Source organism: Curcuma longa, chromosome 6, assembly GCF_044706935.1.
Source record: "Curcuma longa cultivar G26 ecotype Majalengka, Jawa Barat chromosome 6, ITB_CL_G26_1.1, whole genome shotgun sequence".
NCBI lineage: Eukaryota > Viridiplantae > Streptophyta > Magnoliopsida > Zingiberales > Zingiberaceae > Curcuma > Curcuma longa.
The window spans coordinates 7,667,115-7,689,159 of record NC_133866.1 but is presented as its reverse complement, the minus strand read 5'-3'; positions in this window follow the sequence as shown (position 1 = coordinate 7,689,159).

Here is a 22,045-nt window from a genome sequence, read left to right as displayed (position 1 = left end):
CATCATTGATTCTGTTGAGACTAGCACATTTAAACTCCTTGGTTTGACAAGCAGCTGTTCTCAATAACTAGAGATATTGGATGTTAAGAGTTAAACATGGATGTTGATTAAAGGTAACCAATTCATTGGAGTGACCTGCCATGAGACTTCATATGGTTCGATTCATATATCAATGAAGATCTCACTGTAGCTTAAGTGTGAGTTTTCTTTGACTTGCTGTATTTATGTTACCTTGGTCATGGAGGTTTATACTTTGAAATCTTAAGCAAATATCTCTAAGGATATGTGGGCTCGAGATGATTGGATATAAGTCAAAGTGCCCGAAAGTGTTTGAATAACTCACAGAGGATTCACTGCTCTTTGTAAAAAGAGACATATACCCTACTGCAGCTTAGGATTATTACTGAAAGTCTTTGGTCAAAGTATTACATGTCAAGAGTATAACACTCTTAAACACATATACAAGTAACTTGAATCCACAAGATAAGAAAGTAAATTTTAACTAGGTATGACGTAGTCAGCCTAGTGGGGACTAACACATATAGACCATGTCATAAACCAAGCGGCTATAAGATGGTGAAAGAAACGAGACACGTTTCATTATAGTTGCTGAAGGGTTTAAAAATTATTTTGAAATTAATTATTGATTTTTTGATCAATTAGGGATCAAGATATACTACTAAGTGTCACTCATGATCATTTCACAATTAATGGTTAATTACGGATGACCAACATAATCGGCAACCTATTGGGTCACACGCACTAAAAGTTTTCTGAAGGACTTAAAACGAGTTTGAGAATTTGATTCTCAGTTCGAGAGAATGTTTATTTGGTTGGACTAAACAAAAGAGAAAACTGATTTGATTTAAATTGAAGCCGGTTTGGTTATTGAAGTAAATAATTTGATTTTAAATCAAATTGAACCAACTTAGTTTGATTCATAATGAAAAATATTTTAACAAAATAGAAGAGATGAGGGAATTCGTCTTGTCAAGATGAATTGAAAAATTAATTTGGGTCAAATCGAAGGTTGTTTGATCATTAAACCAAGCGAACCAAAATTAAACTGATTTGTTATAGTAACCCTAGATTCTTATCGGGTTCAAGCTAGGTTTAATCTCTCCGGTTCAGCCCGCTGGCCCGCCTTTTTCCTCGATTCAACGCTCTCCGCGTGATCGCTTCTCATGCGATGCCTGCGTCTGATGAAACCGTGCAACGCCATCATTGTGGTTTCGCTTCTGACACTGAGAAATTAAACCCGCAGTGGCCACGGTTAAAAGGGGCAGAGGGCTAAGGGAAAATAACAACCAAATCTCGAGTTCCATCTCTTCTTCTCCTCTCCGTTCACCACCGTCATCGATGCCCGTTAGGGCTTGATTCGCTGCTACCGCTCACCGGAGACCTTCTCTGTTGAAAGAGAAGTCAAACCCCTCCAGAAACCTTGCCACGACCCTTCTCCTCTTCCCTTCCTATTCTGCCGCCACTGCCAACCTATTTTGGATGTTGTCGCTGCTGGAAGCTCACCGGAATGCCATCGAATTAGGTTGCCTCCGCTGCCCTTGCTTCGTCGGAGCTAATTCCACCATTGGAGCCGTTATCAGTTGGGTTCACTGTCGGAGCGATTGGAGGATCATGCATTAGGGTTTTTCCCCATGGAAACTTATGAAGTTTTTGAGGGTTTTTCCCGAGGGTTTTCCCATTTTTTTCAAAAATTATTCTGGTTCCCTTTTTCCTTTTTCATACTATCCAGAGATTTGATTTCTGGCGATAGTTTGAAAGCCCCAGAAACGAACACGATATGTGTTGTTGCATGTTTCTGATATTAGGATTTTTTCTCGTATCGATCGTTGCTACTCGATAGCTAGTACCAAAGACCATGACGCGACTTGAGACTTTGGAAGCCATCTTGAAGATCACTTAGCATGGATCACCAGTAGAGGTGGGACTTTGACGAGGACCACTTGATTGATACCCTTTCCACTTAATGTCATACGACAGGTACGCATAGAATAATTTATTATTCTATAAAAATTTTAAATTTCTATTATATCTTGTACTTGCTATGTAAAATACCTAAACTTTTAGGATTTAATTGTAAATAGGGCTAATGGGTTAGGTTAATGGGTGATAGCTTGATGGATCCAAAACCTACAACCCGTTAAGAATCGATAAAAGCCACAGTCGCCGAAACTCCCATTCCCGATCGTGAACCAAACTTCTCTGCTCCGCTTCTGTTCGCTCGCCTCCGATGCACGCGCATCCACGATCTCTCCATTGCCGGAGCCAAAGCGAAGTGGGAAGCCGGCGATTAGCTGATAGGGTTAGTAGAACCTTGCTCTCAGCTGGAGGTGAGCGGGGGGGGGGGGGGGGGGGGGGGGGGGGAAGGAGCCTGCAGGCGGCAAATCGAGGAGGAAGAAACCGGTATGTGTCTATTCAGTTGGATTCTTCCGTTTGGTGTTTGGCTCGAGCTTAGATCTAGGGTTTTTGATTTCGGATCTTGAATCAGGAGCTCGATTCGGGAGTAGGCCGATTGTGCGGCGGCGGTGGGTTTCGACCGCGAGCAAGAGGAAGGAGGAGGAAGAAGAATAGTAAGTCTTGATTTAGGTTTTGTTTCATTCGTTTCCTAGAGTTAATATCACTATAAGCTTCGAATCTTCTAAGCATTTCTGTTGGATTTCGCTCTTCTCAGCTTGTGGTTGCGATCTGTTTGGATCGGTAGGATTACGGTGTTTCCAGCCGCAAGGAAGAAGAAAGGAAGAACTGAGGTGAGGTTTAGTTATCTGAAGTTGGATTTCCTTGTTGTTTTGGATCTAGAATGTTGATTTCTGATTTTGATGGGATTCACAGCTTGATCTGTTGGAATCCGATCTGTGGGTTTCGGCTATAAAGGAAGAGGGAGCAGAACTGATCGAATCTTGATTTGGAAGCCTAGGGCACGATTTGAGGTAAGCTGTGAAACCAATCTTGTAGGATTTTGGTTGATCTGTTGAGTGAGGATGAGTTGGTTAGTATTGAAATTTGTTGACGAGGATGATGTTAGATGGTAAGCTTTGAATCTAGGATTAATTAAGTCAAACATTCAGTTAGAATAATCAAACTACGGGTTAGGATTTAGTGGTTAATTATGATTAAACTATCGGGTTGGAATTTATGTTATATAAATTTAATACGATAGTGGATTAAGTGTTGTGTTGTTAACTGTTGCAGGACCTTGATCCTATTGGTCCTATTACACGGAGTTGTATATCTTTCTGGGGGTTCTAGTTGTTGACGAGCATCTGACCAGGTGGGTACCCTGTACTTGATCAATACAAGCTTTATGTGTGCATGATCTATTCTGTTGTTTCCTACCATGTTGGTATTGTTGTATCTTATGTTATCTATTCCGTTGATACCTGTTGATATTTGTTGCTTGATATTGTTCTGTTGACCTTTATGATGATTGGATATTATTCTATCTTGTTCACATGTTGGATACATAGTTGTTATCTTATACCTTTGTTGATTGACACATGTTGGTTGACCTTAGATTGACAATGATCTATGATGACCTCAGTTGATTCCTGTTGTACATGCTGATTTATAGTAGTTATTACATGTTGGGATGATTATCATTACATCCATAATAGTTGTAGTTGTTGTTGTTGATGGATCTTACCTGCACCGTGTTGTGGTGCCACATAGGTTAGAGGTTACACTACAGTTGGGTGCGACCAGGACTGGCTACATGCCCTCCTGCCACACTGTCCCCCCCCACTTATCTATAGTGGTCAGTTGTTGGAGTTGGTAGTATGTCCTGTCTTGCCCCCAGTTCACTAAGCTCTGGGAGAGTAACTGGGACGACGAATGCGGACAGTGACTGATATTTTGATTGTGTTGGTTGATGCATATTGCATGCATTTGTTGGTAGGATTATTACCTAGCTTACTTTATCCATATGCTTGTAGATTGTTGCACTTGTTTGTTATGACTGTTACACTTGTATGACATTACATACATGATACATGTAGATTTCTTTATCTGTTTCACAGTATGACTTATTCTGGATCACCATACTGATATACCTTGATATACCCTGTTGTATAGTAGGATTTATTCCTATTCTGTTCTGTTGATATACCATGATTACTACCATGATTCATACTATTTCCTGTTACTTGTTGTTATTTCCTACTCAGCCTATACCAGTTGTTCTAGTTGTTTCTTATGTTATTCCTACTATTTATCTTGACATGCACTTCTTCCTGTACCCACTGAGCATCTAATGTTCACTACCCAGACCCTGGGGTTGTTATGTGATGATTGGTTTAATTGGCATTGCATTTTAATTCAAATTAATAAACATTTGAGTTTATTTGGGTTAAATAATGAGTTTTGGTGTTAAAATTGATATTCATGATTTCTTTCGAGTTAATTCAAATTTTGATTGGTTTGTTGATTTTGGTTTTAGGTTAAGACTGGGATCATTGATGAGCTCGAGTTAGCCAGATCAAGTCACTGTTGAATTTGACTGATCAAATCAGTGAAGCAAGCTAAAAATTGAGCCAAGGAATTGGGTCTAATTATTGAACCGGACCAAGGCATGTGAACCCGGTTCAATGAAGGAGAAAACACAGCGTGGGAGAAGCAGACAGGAGCTTCGGGCAAAATTTGGATCGCACTTCTTCTCCGCGCGCGCGACACCGAGCTCCGTTCACAACTCAGATCTCAGTCTACCTTCCTTCCTCAATGGCGACTTCCGAATTCATCAGCAATCATCAAGTGTTGAGCAGCTCGTGATCCAAGGGCGTTTTCCAGATCGCGCTTCTTTCTTCATCTGCATTCCTCCACAACCTCGGAACAAGAGCGTTCTCTAGATCCAAGATTCTCCGACGTGATCAGAGTTCTGCTGGATTTCTCCAGGAGATTCTGCAATCATTCCGTTTCCATCTTCACCAGAGCATAATCAATCAGATCTGCTAATTCCAGTTGATCGCCACAATCTCCTCTATTCTTCACGCAACAGAAATCCCAGCTAGAAGGGCGTTCTCTGCGGCTGAAAGATATAGATTTACTGACTGAAGGCTTCGGAAGGAGTTATTGAGAACCAAAAGGGCGTTCCCTGAGGTTCCTTTGCAGATTAGCGAGGAAGAAGGAAGTTGATCTTGATTTGAGTTTGTGAATGTTTCCAGATTTTTCTTAACCTAGATCTAAAGTTGATTTCAGAAATTTTGTTACTGAATTTGCTTTTAAAGTAGGACATTCCATTTCTGATGAATAACTCGATTTATGTTTGTAATTTTTAGAGTAGTTTCTATTTTCTTGTTTTAATTGTTCTAATTACGAATTTTGTAAAATTCATTTCTACATTTAGTTCTTTTGATTCAAGATAGTAATATTAGTTTACTTGCATTTGCCTTAAATAGTTGACTTGCATTTAGAGGTAGATTCTTGTTAATTTTAGTGCGTTTATGTAGATTTCAATTTTGTTAATATTTCTGCAGTTAATCAGTTTAATTTTCAGTCATTTAAATTTCCTAATTTAGATGCAAATTTTTATTCGGTTAATTAGTTTAGTTTAAATTTCTGTTCGGATGTTTTTGATATTTTAAATTGTTCATATAGAAAATCCAAAAAGAAGAGTTGAAAATCTAATTCAAACACGCTTATTAGTATCCTTGGAAAAAATTATGACTTGGGACTCCATACTACACCTTTATTTTTAGTTTTGAAATGTTTCAATCTTTATCAATTTGATGCACTACGTGACACGTAGAATGGGAGACACCATTATGTTTTCTCCCCAGGTAACAGATAGGTACTTGGAGCTTGGAGTTTCAGCTGGCTGGTGCTATCTCAATTCAGCGGTCTATGTAGTGGTTGGTATAGTTTGAGTCTTGCGGTATGGACATGGACTATATTGTGTTGGTTTGTATTCGTGGTATTTGTTGTTCGGATTTACGATGTTTTTCCGTTTCGTCGATTTTGCTCTTTGCATGTGATGTTAGTGGTTACGGCTGTGTATGCCTTATTTTGCATGGATATGTATGTGTTGTGAGTTTGTTGGACGTGTTGTCCTATTTCCAACCGTCTGTGGCTGAGTATCATTGTTTGTATTCAGGAATTGTCATAGTTACTGGGGAGATGATGCCGAAATTTTTTTCGGATAGCCTTCCCGGGGCGTGACATGCTATTTCCTAACTATGCATGCATGTATTCTGATAATTAGTTTTAATTGTTATTCTATTTCTGCTGTATATATTTATGAAACGTGTAAACATACGTATTATACCGAGGTAATCCCAACAATATTATTCTCTTTCCTCCCAAGTGCTCGTAATATTGTGCTAACACTTTACGCTCATGATTTTCAAAGTTCAAAAGGCAACTAGGGCTTGTAAACTCTTTCACTTTTAGTTGCCTTACATTTTTATTATTGTGCTTAACTTTGTGGTTCTTGTTAAAGGGTTTCTCTACCTCCAAATTTTTTTTCAGAAAGGAGATATTTAATAAGAATCATATCTTTTATTTAATTAGATCTTGCATATTAATTTTGTTTAATCTTCTATTAGATCTTACATGCCAATTGTCCTAAGTGCTTCATTAAATCTTACATGCTAGTCTTGTTAAGTGTTTTTCTAGATATTGCATATTTGATTTAGAATTTGATTGATTCCACTACATTAAGTTAGGATTTAATTTCTTTATTTTTCGTTGCATGCTTTGTGTATTGGTTTAGAAGCTTTTAACTATCAACTCTTTAAAAAATCATATATGCTATTCACCCGCCCCCCTCCAACATAAAAATTATCCTCAATACTAACTTACTGTACTCACCTACTTAGATTTCACTCTTTTAAGACTTCTCTCTACTTAGGACTGATTCCTAAGATTTGTCCTTTGCTCAGAGTTCATGCCTCCAAGACTTCTACCTTACTTGGAGTTCATTTCTCCAAGACTTCACTTTTGCCAAGTGTTCAGCTCCCAATTAACCCACCAGAATTTCACATCTTTGAACCTTTTGATCACCCCAATCAAGAGTCAAACCCTACTCGAGTTCATTTGGTTAACCGGACTAGTCTTCTAGTCAACAAGAGTGGTTGTTCGATCTACTGGACTGATTGAGGTTCGATTCATCCAGGTTGAGTTTGATTCACTCTAGACTCAGTCCAGTTTCATTCAGTTGCATCTGGTTCATTTGTCCTGCCTTGCTTTGGTCTTAGTCTAGCTTCATCTTCCTGCAAAATACAAGATAACCATGCAAACAAGCCTGATCCTATAGTTTACCTGACCTACTAGGCTTACTTGGTTCTTGTTTGGAGTTCACTCCTTCAAGACTTCTCATACTACCTAGAGTTTACTCCCATAGGATTTTCTCTTTGCTTAGAGTTCACTCCTCTAAGCCTTCTCACTCCCAAAAGTGCACTCTCCTGGGGGGTTTTCCTTGCTCGGAGTTCACTCCTTTAAGACTTTTCACAAACTAAGGTTCACTCCTTTAGGATTTTTTTTCCATTTGCCAAATTTTTGGTCTCCTTGACTTGCTTGGACTTGCCACTTTCTAGACACCCGATCATCCTTAACTTGTCTAGACTTTTCTTTTGTCAAACATTCAATCAACTTTAATCTGCTTAGATTTTTCTTTTGTTAGTCACCAAATCAACATTGACCTAACTAGACTTTCCCTTTGCTAGCCATTCGATCAACCTTAACTTATTATACTTCTTCTTGACTATCAGGCACCTGGTCAATCAAGTCACCATTGACCTGTTTGGACTTCTTACTTATTCACTTTCAAGCATCTATTCAATTTTGACCTGTTTGGATCAACTCTTAATCAATCTTGACCAGACACAAGTATATTATCAAACATCAAAACTCTAGAAGTTGATTGTACTAATAATCTCTCCCTTTTTAATTTGATAATTTGTTTAAATTAGACTAATTGCTCAACCTAACTCTTCAAGTCTTATATCAAAATCAAGAAAGAATAAAGGTTTCTAACTTAAACCTAATTCTCCCCTTTGGTATATATCAAAAAGATTATCTATTTGTTATGCCTAAGATCCTCTCTAGAGTTTGCACCAACAATTAAATATATTTCCCTTGGTCAAAATTTACCTTTCATGCCTTTTGGAAAGATCATATACTTAATTTTTTTTTAATCTTTTAAAGTCATTTTTGAAAAAAAAAATAAACTTTCAACAAGTTATTTTCAAAATTTAAGGAACATTAAGGTTTTCAAAACTTTTGTCAAATTCATTTTCAACGATTTTTTAATAACCTTTTTTTAAATATTTTTAAAATTTTGTAAAATTTGATTTTTCAAAGAATTTTTACAAAGTAATTTTCAAAGAAAAATTTCAAGATACTTTCCAAAATCTTTTTCATTATAAATTTTAAAATATATTTTCTACAAAATATTTGAAAATATTTTTTTAAATTGTTGTCAAAATTTTCGAAAGAGATTTCCAAAAAAAACTTGTGTTAAATTTAATTTTGAAAATTCTTTTTAAAACTAGATCTTTCAATAGGGCATCTCCCTTAACTTAACTGACACTCCCTTAGAATATCTTTATTAGCCATAAGGAAGAAATGCCTATGTGTCTTAGGGGTTTAGGAAATTATAGGTTGACATAAGGATATTATAAGCTTAGGTGTTGGTCAACAATCATCAATTTCAAATTGTATAAATTTTCTAAAAGGTACATATAATTACATTAAATCAAGCATAAATTTAAATTAAACATCAATATTTTAAAAATAATTTTAAGAAAATAATATTATAATATTTTTAAAAATTTTTAATTGATTAACCTAACATCTTACTCATTTTATATGTCTCAGTGCATATAATACACGATAACTTATATGTTTGTGTGAGATGGTTCTTTCAATTTTAATTGATTAAATTAACGATGATTTCGAAAAGGGCATTTGATCTTGGGTTAGATTCAAGTTTAGCTTTAGGTCAGTTAAGTGGACATTTTTTAAATTGGCTTCCAGGTTGTGGCAAGTCTTAAAGACCTTCTTGATTGGATTAACGATCACTTTCTTACACAAAGTCAATATAAGAAATTACATACTTGACCAACTTAGTATAAAACCTTATCTAACAAATTTAGGATGTTGTGAGTTAATTTCGGTTAATTTCACTTAGCTAGGTGGATCAGGTAGGATACGACTTATCTAATATAGTCATGCACTTAGTCTAAGTATCCCTAACATACTATTAGCTCATCGCATCCTGATACTATATTATCAAGATCAAAAGTCTCTTGTTCCTATCTATTCATTCTATGATTAACAAAGGATAGCAGGCATGACTTGACATAATTAAGTATGATATAATAATTAATTATTAATATGCATGTACATGAAAAATTTATTAAACAAGTCAATCAAAGAAATAATATGTAATTATTTATCTTTAATAATGTATTAAATGTTTGATTTGATACATTTCGTGTTAATCCATGAATGTGTTAATCCACGAATTGGTCGATCGAACCTTTCGATAATTGAATCAAGACCCAAACCCGACTCAGGTTCATCTGAAAGATCGAACCAGTCTTCCAATTTACCAGGCAGGTTGTTCAATCAACTGAATCAGCTAAGGTCTGATTTGGCTAAGTTGATTCTGGTTCACTCCGAACTAGGTTTGGTTGCATCTGGTTCATCTATCTTGCCTTGCATTAGTCTTAGTCTAGCTCTAGCTTCATGCAAAACACGACACAACCATGCAAACAAACCTAATCCTATAGTTTACTTGACCTACTAGGCTTACTTGGTTCTTGCTTGGAGTTCACTCCTCCAAGACTTCTCGTACTATCCAGGATTCACTCCCCTAGGATTTTTTTTCTTTACTCAAAGTTCAATCTGAGTCTTCTCACTAATTAGGATCCACTCCCCTAGGATTTTTCACTTACTTGGTGTCACGTCCCGAGAGACGGCCTTCCGAAAAATTTCAGCAGCATCTCCCCTGTAACAATTTAACTTTTTCTGAATACATTTTAACATCCAAGCCCACACGGCCTCTCTACAATACAACATATATACATAACTGCTAAACAACTATAGGATAAAGGCCCACATGTCCACAACTACACATCCAACACAACATCAACTATAACAACCACCACAACAACTACGAAACAACGGAAATCTCAAAGCACATTGATTGTGCTCACCACAAAATCAAACGACAACTCTACCATGAAACCAAAACATAAATACGCACAAAACTACACAAATACGCACAAAACTCCAACCATACACCGAAAACAACTCATCACCACATGACCAAATAAAATCTGAAAACCATACAAAGTATCACACTAATTATACAAACCAATAAGTCTACACAAATGCGGGCAGGAATCCAAAACACAAATTCGAATACAATCCACACACGAAGAAAAACAACTCCTCCTGCTGTGAGATGGGGGTAGTCCGACAAAACTCCAATCTTCATAATATCCTTATCTGCTACCTGAGGAGACAAAAAAAACCCAAGGTCTGGGTGATGAATATAAAATACTCAGTGGGTACTAGAATGGAAGTGCACAACATATATATCTAAGGAATCAATAGGATATATAGTTTCCATACGATACATAATGAAAAAGGTCATTACTACATAAAAGGTAATAGGAATCATGCAAATATAATCCATGCATGTAATGTCATACAAATGCAACAATCATATCACAACCAAGTGCAACAACCACAAATGCAGCAAAACACATCCAACACTTATCGACGGCAATATACATGGTCACTATCGGCTCGCCACACCCAAACACCTACCTAGTGTAGTGAACTGGGGAGCACGATAAGAAAATTGAACACACTCCAACAACAAACCACTACACGTGAGTGGGGAGCGAAAAAAATATCACTGTCAGCACTTAACATCTCCAAACACCCACACTATGCAGTGAACTGGAGTGCATGACAAGAATCATCCACTTCAACAACAGATCACTACACGCGAGGGGAAGGGGCAGTATTACAGGAGAGCTATCTAGCTAGTCCTGGTCGCACCCACACAGGTAGTGCGAGTGCGATAATGCTCTCACTTACACAGGCAGTGAGAGCCAACATGTTATGATGCTATGATGCACAATTCAATAGATAACTACTACATCTACCAAGATATACTCAACATTAACCATAATAAGTCATCGCAGATTAACAACAAGTAATAAGACGGTATTGATGACAATTGGATCATATCAAGGTCAACGGTAGGTATCAAGCAACGAATGTAATAAAAATAGCAACAGGATAATCATGCACTACAAAAAGACCTCTATTGATCAAGCACAAGAGTACCCACCTGGTGTGATGCACGTCAAAATCAGAACCTCTCCGTATAACAGGATCTATAAATCAAGGTCCTACAATTATACAAAAATACAACACTCTCTAAATACAATATTATATTAAATTTTTACAACAAGGTAAACCCCCGACCGAATCTAGACTAACTCAACCAAGTCCAACTAAACTCCAATTAACCTTAACCAGATCCAATTAACTCAACTCGACCTAATTAACCCCACCAAGTCCAGTTAACACCACTCATGACATAAACCCAAAGTAACCAAATTAACCTAATATAATCTCTCACCAAATAATAATCTAATTCCATAGGATTCCAACAGCACCGAAACCTAATAGATTTCATAACCTTAATCGATCAGTCAACCATGAATGGATCCAAGAATCAACTAGGATCCAATCACTCAAGAACAAATCAATTTCCACAATTAGAATTATTCTACATTTTAATTAATCGATTTAAGCTCTAAAATAAATCCAATTAAATTCATGCCAATTACACTCAAGCTAATTTCATTCCATACCAAACCTAACCAAATCCTAATCGAATTAAGGCTAACAGCAACCTACTTGATCTTAATTACCAACTGATTAATCCTAATCCTCAACAGCACAATGGTCATGACAAAATCAACCTATGAATCCATCAACACAAGAACCCTAGTTTCACCGATCCAATCAAAAGACCCGATCTCAATCCAACAAGGCATCAACCCTAAACAAGATCCTAACCGGTTCTAAAAGTCCCAACAGAAAACCCTAGATCAAAAAAATAGAACCTAATCAACTTATCTATTTGCTCACAGGCGAAGAAGGCAGCATTGGTCGGCATGGGACGGCGGTGGTGGCAGATTCGTGATCAATGGTGGTGTCACTGGTCTTTTCCATGCGGCGGCGATGAAGGCGGCGACAGGTCTTTGGGCGGTGAAGGCAGGGCAAGCTCGATCTCGGCAAGGATCAGTACTGGAGCTCCTTAGTGGCAGTGGCAGTGGCTCGCAATCAACGGTGGCTCTGCTTCAAGAAGAACGACGATGAAGGGTTGCGAAGGTCGACGTGTCGTGCAGCGTCTCCACACGGCAGGCAGCAGTGTCGAGCAGAGGAGGGGATCGCAGGGTCGGCGATAGCAGGGCAGATGTTTATCGCACGATTCCATAGGTTTCCATCTTCTCACGCGCAACGACTTTTAAAACCTCAAATCAACAAGGTTTCCAGCGTCAGACGCGGGCATACGATGACGTCCGCATCGATTTTGGCAAACCTGACGTTGTGGGTCACGCGGTTGTCGCGCGAACAGTCGCAAGTCGCGCGGAGGAGAGGCAGGCGGCCGAACAAGATTAGTTATAACGAGAAGTGCATAGTAACTTTCAAACTAGGTTAGGGTTTAGGCTAAACCGGCATAAAATATAAAATTTACTGTAACCATTGAACTGCTTACTATAACGAACTAGGTTCACTCTTGGTTCGCTTGGTTCATTAACCAAACGACCTCCAATTTGACTCAAACCAGTTTTGTTTGATTCATCTTCGTAAGATGAATCTTCCTATCCCTTTTATTTTGTCTAAGCCTCTTCCATCACAAATCAAACCAAGTTGATTCAATTTGATTTAAAAATCAAATTGTTTGGTTCATTAACCAAACGACCTCTGATTTGACCCAAATCGATTTCGTTGATTTCGTCTTCGCGAGACGAGTTTCCTTCTCCCTACTAAAAAATTTTCTGTATCTTACACTTGGAGTTCACTCTTCCAAGACTTCTCATCACATAAGCTTCACTCCCTTAGGAGTTTTTTTCCTTTGCCAAGCATATGATTTCCTTGATCTACTTAGACTTGTCACTTGTCAAACATTCAGTCATCCTTGATCTATCTAGACTTTCTCTTTGTCAAATATTAAGTCAACCTTGATCTTCCTGGACTTTAGCTTTGCTAAACATTCGGTCATCCATGATCTACTTGGACTTTCTCTTTTCTAATCATTCGGTCAACCTTGACTTGACTAAAATTTTCCTTTATTAGTCATCCGGTCAACATTGACCTGATTAGACTTCTTCTTGACTGCCAAGCATTTGGTCAATCAGGTCACCATTAAAATGCTTGGACTTCTTACTTATTCACTTCCAAACATCTAGTCAACATTGACTTGTTTAGATCAATTCTTGATCAATCTTGATCAAACACAAGTATATTGTCAAATATTGAAATCGTAGAGGTTGATTGCAGCAATACAATCTCTCTTGATAATATATTTAAATTAAACTAATCACTTAACCTAATATTTTAGGTCTTGTACTTAATTAAATAATTAGGGCATCTAACTTAAAACCTTCTTCTCCCCTTTGGCCTACATCAGAAAAAATATCTATCTCCTAAGGACCTCCCTAGCTATTGCACCAATAATATTAGGTATTACATAGTCGAATATTTTCCTTTACCTTTGGCATATTTTAGAATATATTTAGGATTTTTAAAAATAATATATTTAAAGTATTTTAAAAATGAAATATTTTTAACATATTTTAAAGTCATTTTGAAAAACCTTTCAAATGTTTTCAAAAGTATCTATTTTTAAAAAACTTTTTCATTTTTTTCAAGGTTATTTGAAAAATATTTTAAAATATTTTTTCTCAAACATGAATTTGAACCATATTTTCAAAAAGAATGAATTTTGAAGCATGAAAATATCTTTTCAAAATCCTTTTTGAAAATATTTTGAAGATAAAATTTTTCAAACTTGAAAATTATATCAATTTAATTTGAAAAAACTTTCCTTTTAAAGATTGATCTTTCAATAGGGCTCTCCTCTTAATCTGATACTTCCTTAGGATATCCTTATTAACTATAAAGAAAACATACATATGTGTCTAGGATTTATGAGATTATAGTTGACATAAGGATGTTAATGCTATGTGCTAGTCAATAATTTTCATTTTCAAGGTGTATAATTTTTTAAAATGATATATATATTTACACTCAATCAAACATGGAATTTATTAAACATTACTATGTAAATGATAATTTTGAATATATTTTAAAGAAATAGTCCTATAAATTCTCAAACACATTTTCAAAATATTTTCTAATTGATTAAGCTAACATCTCACTCGTTCTATGTGTCTCAGTGCACAAAGTACATGGTACCTTATGAGTTTTGTAAAATGGGTCTTTCAATTTTAATTGATTAATTTAATTTATCTAAGGTAGTTTGATCTTGTTGGTGCAATCGTGCCCCAAGTGATTTAGATTTTAATATTTGGCTAAATCAGTTTAAGTTAGGCAATGTTTTGTGATTTAACATGTGTGGTTTGACTCCACAGGAAAGCCCAGGAGTGGAGACCTGGCAATTGATGAAGTCCCGAAGGCGCGACCTCTTGGCAAGGATGAAGTCCCGGAGGCATGGCCTCTTGGCAAGGATGAAGTCCCAGAGGCGCGGCCTCTTGGCAAAGATGTCTTAACACGATGAAGTCGAGGGAAATGTCTCAAGCTAGTGCAAGGAAGAGCACGAGGCTTGTGGAAGATGTTTGAAGGCTTGCATCAAGGCTAAGGGGTGAAGAGAAGCTGAAAAGGAATGTTTTCAGCTATGGCAGTCGACTGGCCCTGCCAACAGTCGACTGGGGTTGATCCGGAGCACACACAGACAAGCATAGAAAAATCAGTCGAATTGACAGTCGACTGGGACAAGTCGACTGGCCATGGAGCAGTCGACTGATATACTGCCGTTGGAGTGACAACTGGCAAATTAAATGCATATTTAATTCCCGTTGAAGCCCATTAGTCGACTGACCCTAGAAGCAGTCGACTGGTGCACTGAATTTCATAAAAAGAGCGATCAACATCGCTGAGAAAAAGAACAACATTCTGATATCTTCTTTACTGCTCTCTGAGATTGTAAAAGCTCTCTTATTCCTCTCATACTTCATTAAAGATCTTATACGAGGAAGACATCGTGTTGTGAAGGTTTCTCCGCCTTTGAAGTGTGATTCGAGAAGGAGGTTTTTCTCATAGTGGAATCATCGGCTGTGTGTGTGGATCCTTGGATTAGTCACCTCATTGAGGTGGATACCAAGTAAATCGACCGGGTTAGCGTTTGGTTCTTTGCAATTTATTATCTTTTTGTTTCCGCTAACAAATTTACAGAGAAAGTCAAAAATCGCTATTCACCTCCTCTAGCGAACGCACCGATCCTAACAGATCTTGTGTTAGAATCAAATTTAGCTTTGGATCTTTCATATCAAGGTTTTTAGAATAAACTTCCAAGCTACAGTGAGTTATAGGAGATATCATTAGAGTAGCCACATGCCTTATACAAAACTTTTCTTAAGGGACTTAGTACTAAATGTTGATCTAACTAGCCCAGATTGAACCTAGGTAGCTTCAATTAGATCCACAAAGTCAATTGCGCTAAGTAGAATACTTATCATTCAACTTAGACATGCATCGACAAAGCTATCTTAGCCAACTATCATCTTAACCCTTTCCGATATCATATTTTCAAGGTCAAACTCCTTTGTCATATCTATCCATTTTAAGCTAAGCATTTAATAACATAGATAGAATGCGTGACATATGAAGCATGCATATTGCAGTTAAAAAATATGTATGAGCATGGCATGTTAAACATGCAATATGTCAAGCAAATCATATCAGTTAAACAAATCATAATTAAAATATTAATTGTTAATAATGTATCAAATATACAATTTGATATATATATTTCGTACTAACCCTCAAATGTCTCAATCCACTTTATCATATTTTAATTATTATTAAATTTTATTATTTTCACAAGTATGATTTTATTAATTATTTTCATAATTAAAATATACTTAGTTATAAGATGATTTATGAGTTTTATTTTTTTTGCTTGTATTTAACTTAGACTTGTAACCCAAACAATAAAGTTGTGAAATTATTGATAATATTTTCTAAAATTTTAATTTCCAATTTTAAAACATCATTTCTTTTTTCCAATTTTCTAAATTTTTAAATGTTATCTATTTTTCAAATTTTAAAATTCAAATGTTGATTTTTTAGATTTTAAAATTCAAATTAGGATTTTTTTTTTAATTTTTAAAATTGGAATTAAGATGATTCTTATTTTTAGAATTCAAATTAAGATTTTTGAAATTTGAAAACTTATTTCCTTTATTTTTTAAATACAAATTATGATTTTTGAAATTTGAAAACTTATTTTGTGAATTTTGAAAATTCATTTCTGATTTTTAGATTTTAAAAAATCTTTTTTTAGAATTTAAAATTTTAAAAAATATTTTTTCCCATTTTAAAAAATGTTAATTAATTTGATTATTTTTAATTAACTTTAAATTATTAATTAATTAAATTTGAATTATTATTAATATTTGAATTAAATAATTTTAAATTATCTTGATTAATTGAATTATTAATTAAATATGAATTAATTAAATTATTTTTGTAATTAATATCTTGATTAAACAGTTTAAGATTTTGTTTGATCTGATCAAATCTAGATTAAACAGATCATAATTTTGATTGATCTAATCAAGATTTTGATTAAACAGATTAAGATTTTGATAGATCTGATCAATGCATGTACCTGATCAAAGTCTTTATTAAATAGATTATTATTTGTATTAATCTTTAAATTTAAGTTATTAATTAAATTTGAATTAATTAAATATAAATTAACTTGATTAATTATATTATTATTAAAATTAAAATTAAGTAAATTAATTTAATTATTAATGTTAATTAAATTTGAAACTATCTTAGTTATATAAATTGATTGTTTTTAATTTTCTTTTACTTTTGAACTTGGACTGAACCAAGGTTAAATAAGGACACAAAGTTGATTGGCACTTGTCCAATCTAGTACCAGGGTAAGGCGAGATAATAGTACATTAGAAAATTTTGATCTAGGTAGCTAAGTGGGATAAGGAATATCCTACTTAGTCTGCTTAGCTAAGTGGAACTAACTGTAGCTACCTCGCCACATCCTAGACTAATTAAATCAGAGTTTTTTAAAAGATTGACTAAGTATATAATTTTACGAATTAACTTTATCTTACAAAAAGGTCGTTGCTCTAATACCAAGAAGGCCTCAGTGTCTTATCACATCTTGGAAGCTAAAATCTGAAATGTATACTTAATTAATCAACAATTAAACTTGAATCTAATTTAAGGTCAATCAAGTTTTAAAATTCAAAATTAAGCTAATCAAGGATAAAATTAACAAATTATATTAGGATTAACTGATCGAAAATCTAGAAATGAGTGAGATAGATTTAGGGTTTAATTTAAAATTAATTCATTTGATTAAATAATTTAATGAATCAAATCCATCAATTAATTTGAAACTAAATAAGTTAACTAATTAAAAACTTAAAATTAAATCTTATATGATTAAAACTAAATAACCTAATTTAAATTAAAGAAAGTAAACAATTAAATCTTATATTTAAACTTAAATAACTCAATTAAATTCTAAAAAAACTAAAACTCAATTAAACTTAATTTAAAAACTCTAAATAATTAATTCAACCTTATCTTAAATAAATTTAATTAATCAAACTAAAATAAATTAATTTAAGTTAATTATCTAACTTAAATAAAATCTTAAAGATAATTATTAATTTAACTTTAATTAAAAAATTTAAATGTAAACTTAATTATTAATTTAATCTTAATTAACATAACTTAATCTAATCAAGTAATCCAAGTAATTTAATATAACCTTTCAATTAATCTAATTAATTTAATCCAAATTTAATTAAAAAATAAAATGAACAAACGGTCTCATACAACTCATCCAAAATTAATTAATAAACTAAACCAAATTAAATAACTCTGATCATAAACTTAATTATTAAGTTAATTAATACTAATAACTTTAAACTCAATTATTAAGTTAATACTAATTAAATAATCAAGCTTAATTAATAATTTTAACTATAACTAATAATTAAAAGTTTAAATTAAATTTAACTTAAACATAATTAATTTAACAATTTAACTTAATTAAAAAAACCTATAACTATAATTTGATAAATCCAACCTAATAATTCATAATTACACTTAATATGCTTAATTAAATTTAACTTAAAAAATAAATTAAAACCTAATTAAAACTCAATTAACCTAATTAATTGATCTAAATCGAATGATTGAAGTTTAACCTAATCTAATTAAACTTGAACTTAAAATTGGAAACTTAACTTAAACCAGAAAAATCATTAAGTAAATCTAATTAATTTAACTAAAATTAATACAATCTAACTAAAGATCTATAATCAATTTAAGCCCCATGGGCGGGATAATTTAACATCAAAATGTGTCATCCTTAACTATGCCCTGGCCAGTCCCGCATTCACCGTGATTTACAAAAATTCATATAATAAATTTAACTTTATTTAATAAACAAAAAATCATAAATAAATTTAAGTAATTTAAACTAAATTTAATAAATCCTAAACTTTATTAATAAATCTCCAACACTTAGTAAAAAATAAATTTAGGACCTTAGAATTCTAGCAATTATTTATCATGTTTGTTTTGTCCATGGACAACACTTATGCATGTTATCTCCTTTTAAAACCCCTCATTTTACACTTATACAGGTGATTTCCTTTTCATAGCATCCTACAATACCCTCACAATATAGAAATCATTAGGATTCTTTTTTCATCATCTATCGGTTTCTAGGTCGCACCATTTTAGGTGCCTTGAATCTTATAGACTAGTTATCCTTTTTGAACCAAGACCTTAGGATCTCTTGTTAGCATGATTGAATTACCACTACTCAATTTATATGTTTGATTTTTAACTAATGCATCTTGACATGCTGGGTTGACTCCTATTGCTCCCTTTCCAAGAGTCTATCCTCACTACTCCACTCAGAAGAGTTTATCTGGTGCCAAATCTTGGTCCACATGATCTGTTTGGACTTTTGCTCAGTTTTATCTTAACCCTTGAAACTTTCTGCAAGGCCTTCGATCCTTAATGGGTCTCAACATATGGTAGTTCGGGCCCTCAGGTAGCCGTCCAATGGCTATTCTTTGCCTATTCACCGACGGGATCCACATGCCAACGCCGATAGTACTTCGGCAAAATGACACGAGGTTAACTATGTCTCTCTTCTCCACCCGCATAGAAGAAGACCAGCTCTGCGACCAGGGCCAGTTCCCGGAAGCCGCATCGTGCGGCTACAAGTCGTCATTCCCTGATCCTCGCTCACTCTTATGGGCCCGTTAGAAAAGTAAGCTCTGAGGGTGGAATCCCATTCATCGACTTACGAGACATTAGAACAGGAGAGATAACAGAAGAAAAGAGATTCAATCAATCGAACAATTGCACAAGGATCAGAGAGAAAGAGCTGAATGAAATGGATCAGATCAAATTAATTCCACGAAAGCGACCGGATCATTAAAAAAAATAGCAAAAGAACTATATCAGCATTCAATCTATGTTGACACGCGGGTGGAGCAAAGAGGGCTTCTCTGACCGCCTACAGTCTGATGCTTAAATCAGGATCGTTAGCTTGATTCATTCCTTCTTTTTCTCTTTTCAATCATTCCGAAAATTCAAAGAGAGTGCTTTTCTTTGATCTCGATCGAGATTGTGTGGGAGCTGAAATAGCTATCGAAAAGATAGCATTCAATTCAATAGCCGAACCCGAGTCAAGAAGTGATGGTTCAAGCTCTTCTTCAGGTCTTGGATACTTTCTATCATGCCAAACAAAGGGGTTGACTTCTTTCTCAAAGGTAGTGGAGATCAAGCTTTCTCGCACACGCAACTCTTCATGCCAATACAATAAATGGGGCATAATCAAGTCTAGAGCAAAGAGATCAAATCCTGCTGATTAAAGTCAAGACTCCCTGTGTCCTCCGTACCCAGCTCTAGCTATCTCATACAATAGGGGAAAGAGGATCAAGCTCTCCCCCCTGCTTGGCTTGAACGGGCTCGTGAGCAGAGAGTGCGCTGTCGAGCACCCTGAACTGAACTGAACTGAGCAGCTGATCTCAATCTCCATCTCCAAGAGTCCTTCATACTCCAATAGTCCAGAATAGGAGTAGGTCTTGCATGCATACCAACCATATCATAGGACTTGTCAGGTCTCGGTCTACTATCTTTTATAGATAAAGCATCAGAAGAGGCTTGGTAGCAGGGGCATATACATAGAGTTGTAGAAATGCCCTATTGATGAACGAAGCCTGAGAACAACTATATGTAGTGTGGTGGAAAAGGCGAGAAAGGAACGAAAGGGGGTAGGTGGAACGGAGTGGGCCCTGTGTCTTTTAACGAGATGACCGCTACGTCTATTATTGTTGAAGAGAGGAGTGGCTTAGCTGAGAATATACTATGTCTATGTGGTTGATGTCTCATGCCACGACCGAATAGATGGGTCTGAGAAGAGAGTCAAGAGTCAAAGCGTGATCTACACCACAGGAGAAGTGGGTGAGCGCTAGCCTAGCATTTCCAGTGTTCGGATGGCCCACCCCCATGACATGAGATCAGTGTCGTTAGTCATCGAATGCAAGGAAAGTGGCTTTTTAAGTTGTGCTAATACGGTCGATCAGCCTGCGAGGAATGCTTTTTCGGACTCTGGGGCAAGTGCGCTTTTCGGACTTGACGGTTTTAACGACAGCGACGTAAAGAGAAGTCATGTTCGGAAGGTTTGGAAGGCTCCCCAGTCTGGTAGAAGATACCCCAATGAGCCTTGGTGGAATTCTCTTCGCCCACTCATAGTTGGCTTCCTTTTCCCATGGGTTTGCCATCTAACGCTCCTTATCGCTCCTGCTCTTTGGTAAAGAGTATAGGGGGTCGCTCCGCACCTCGCCTGTGGAAGAACCTAGCCGATCGGTGGCATGCTAAGTAGCCTCTCTCGACTCCCGGATCATTCTAACCTTCGACCTGATTGGCACTGCCTCTCTCTCTATTGACTCTGCTTTCCGGAGTCGGTCTGACACCTCTCAACTCTACGCGAAGTTCAACCGCTCTTATCGGACTTTACATTTACTCAACCATTGAGAAGAGTACCTCTCCCCTTTCTCTGGGATTGGTTCTCTCTCTTTAGGTTGGTTGGTGAAGTGGCTCGCGTGCTCGCTCCTTCTATTGTATTCCCCCAGTCTCCCATCCCATGTAGATTATTCTTGCTTGCTTGAACGGATTTGGTTCGGGTAGCGGTTATATGGTCTAATTGGATTGATAGCTCGCTCCTACCCTACTTACCAGGGGTAGATCAGCCATGCTTCCCAGTGTCAGGCGATCCGTCAGCCTTTCCTCCCCGGCTAGCACTCCCTTTGCGTCACTACCGTTCGCTCCTAATGGTCCTATGAGTTCCTCTCCTCTACCTATCTTCTTAGTGCTTTCCCTGCCAATTTTGCTGCTCCTTCCATTCACTACAAAACTACGAAAGATCTCCTTCGCTCCTTTCTTTCATTACTCTTCCTACGGGTACGATTGAGTTATTAGTCCAGGACTCTCTAACCAAGTATTCAAAATGGAGCAGAGCACTGTATCAGCTTTTGAAGAGTGCACTAATACTCTCACAGGGCGGAGCTTTGATTCGGATCAAATTCACCGGAGTGGGGAGCGAAGAGGTCATCTCTAGTTGTGGACGAGGAAAGTAAAGTCGCACGCATGTGAACGATAGTACTATCACCCAAGTAGTTCTTCGAGCTGCCTCTGCCTGCCCGGCTTCACACTCTAGAGAGCACAATTCATACCTGACTCGGAACTGCTTCCGCCT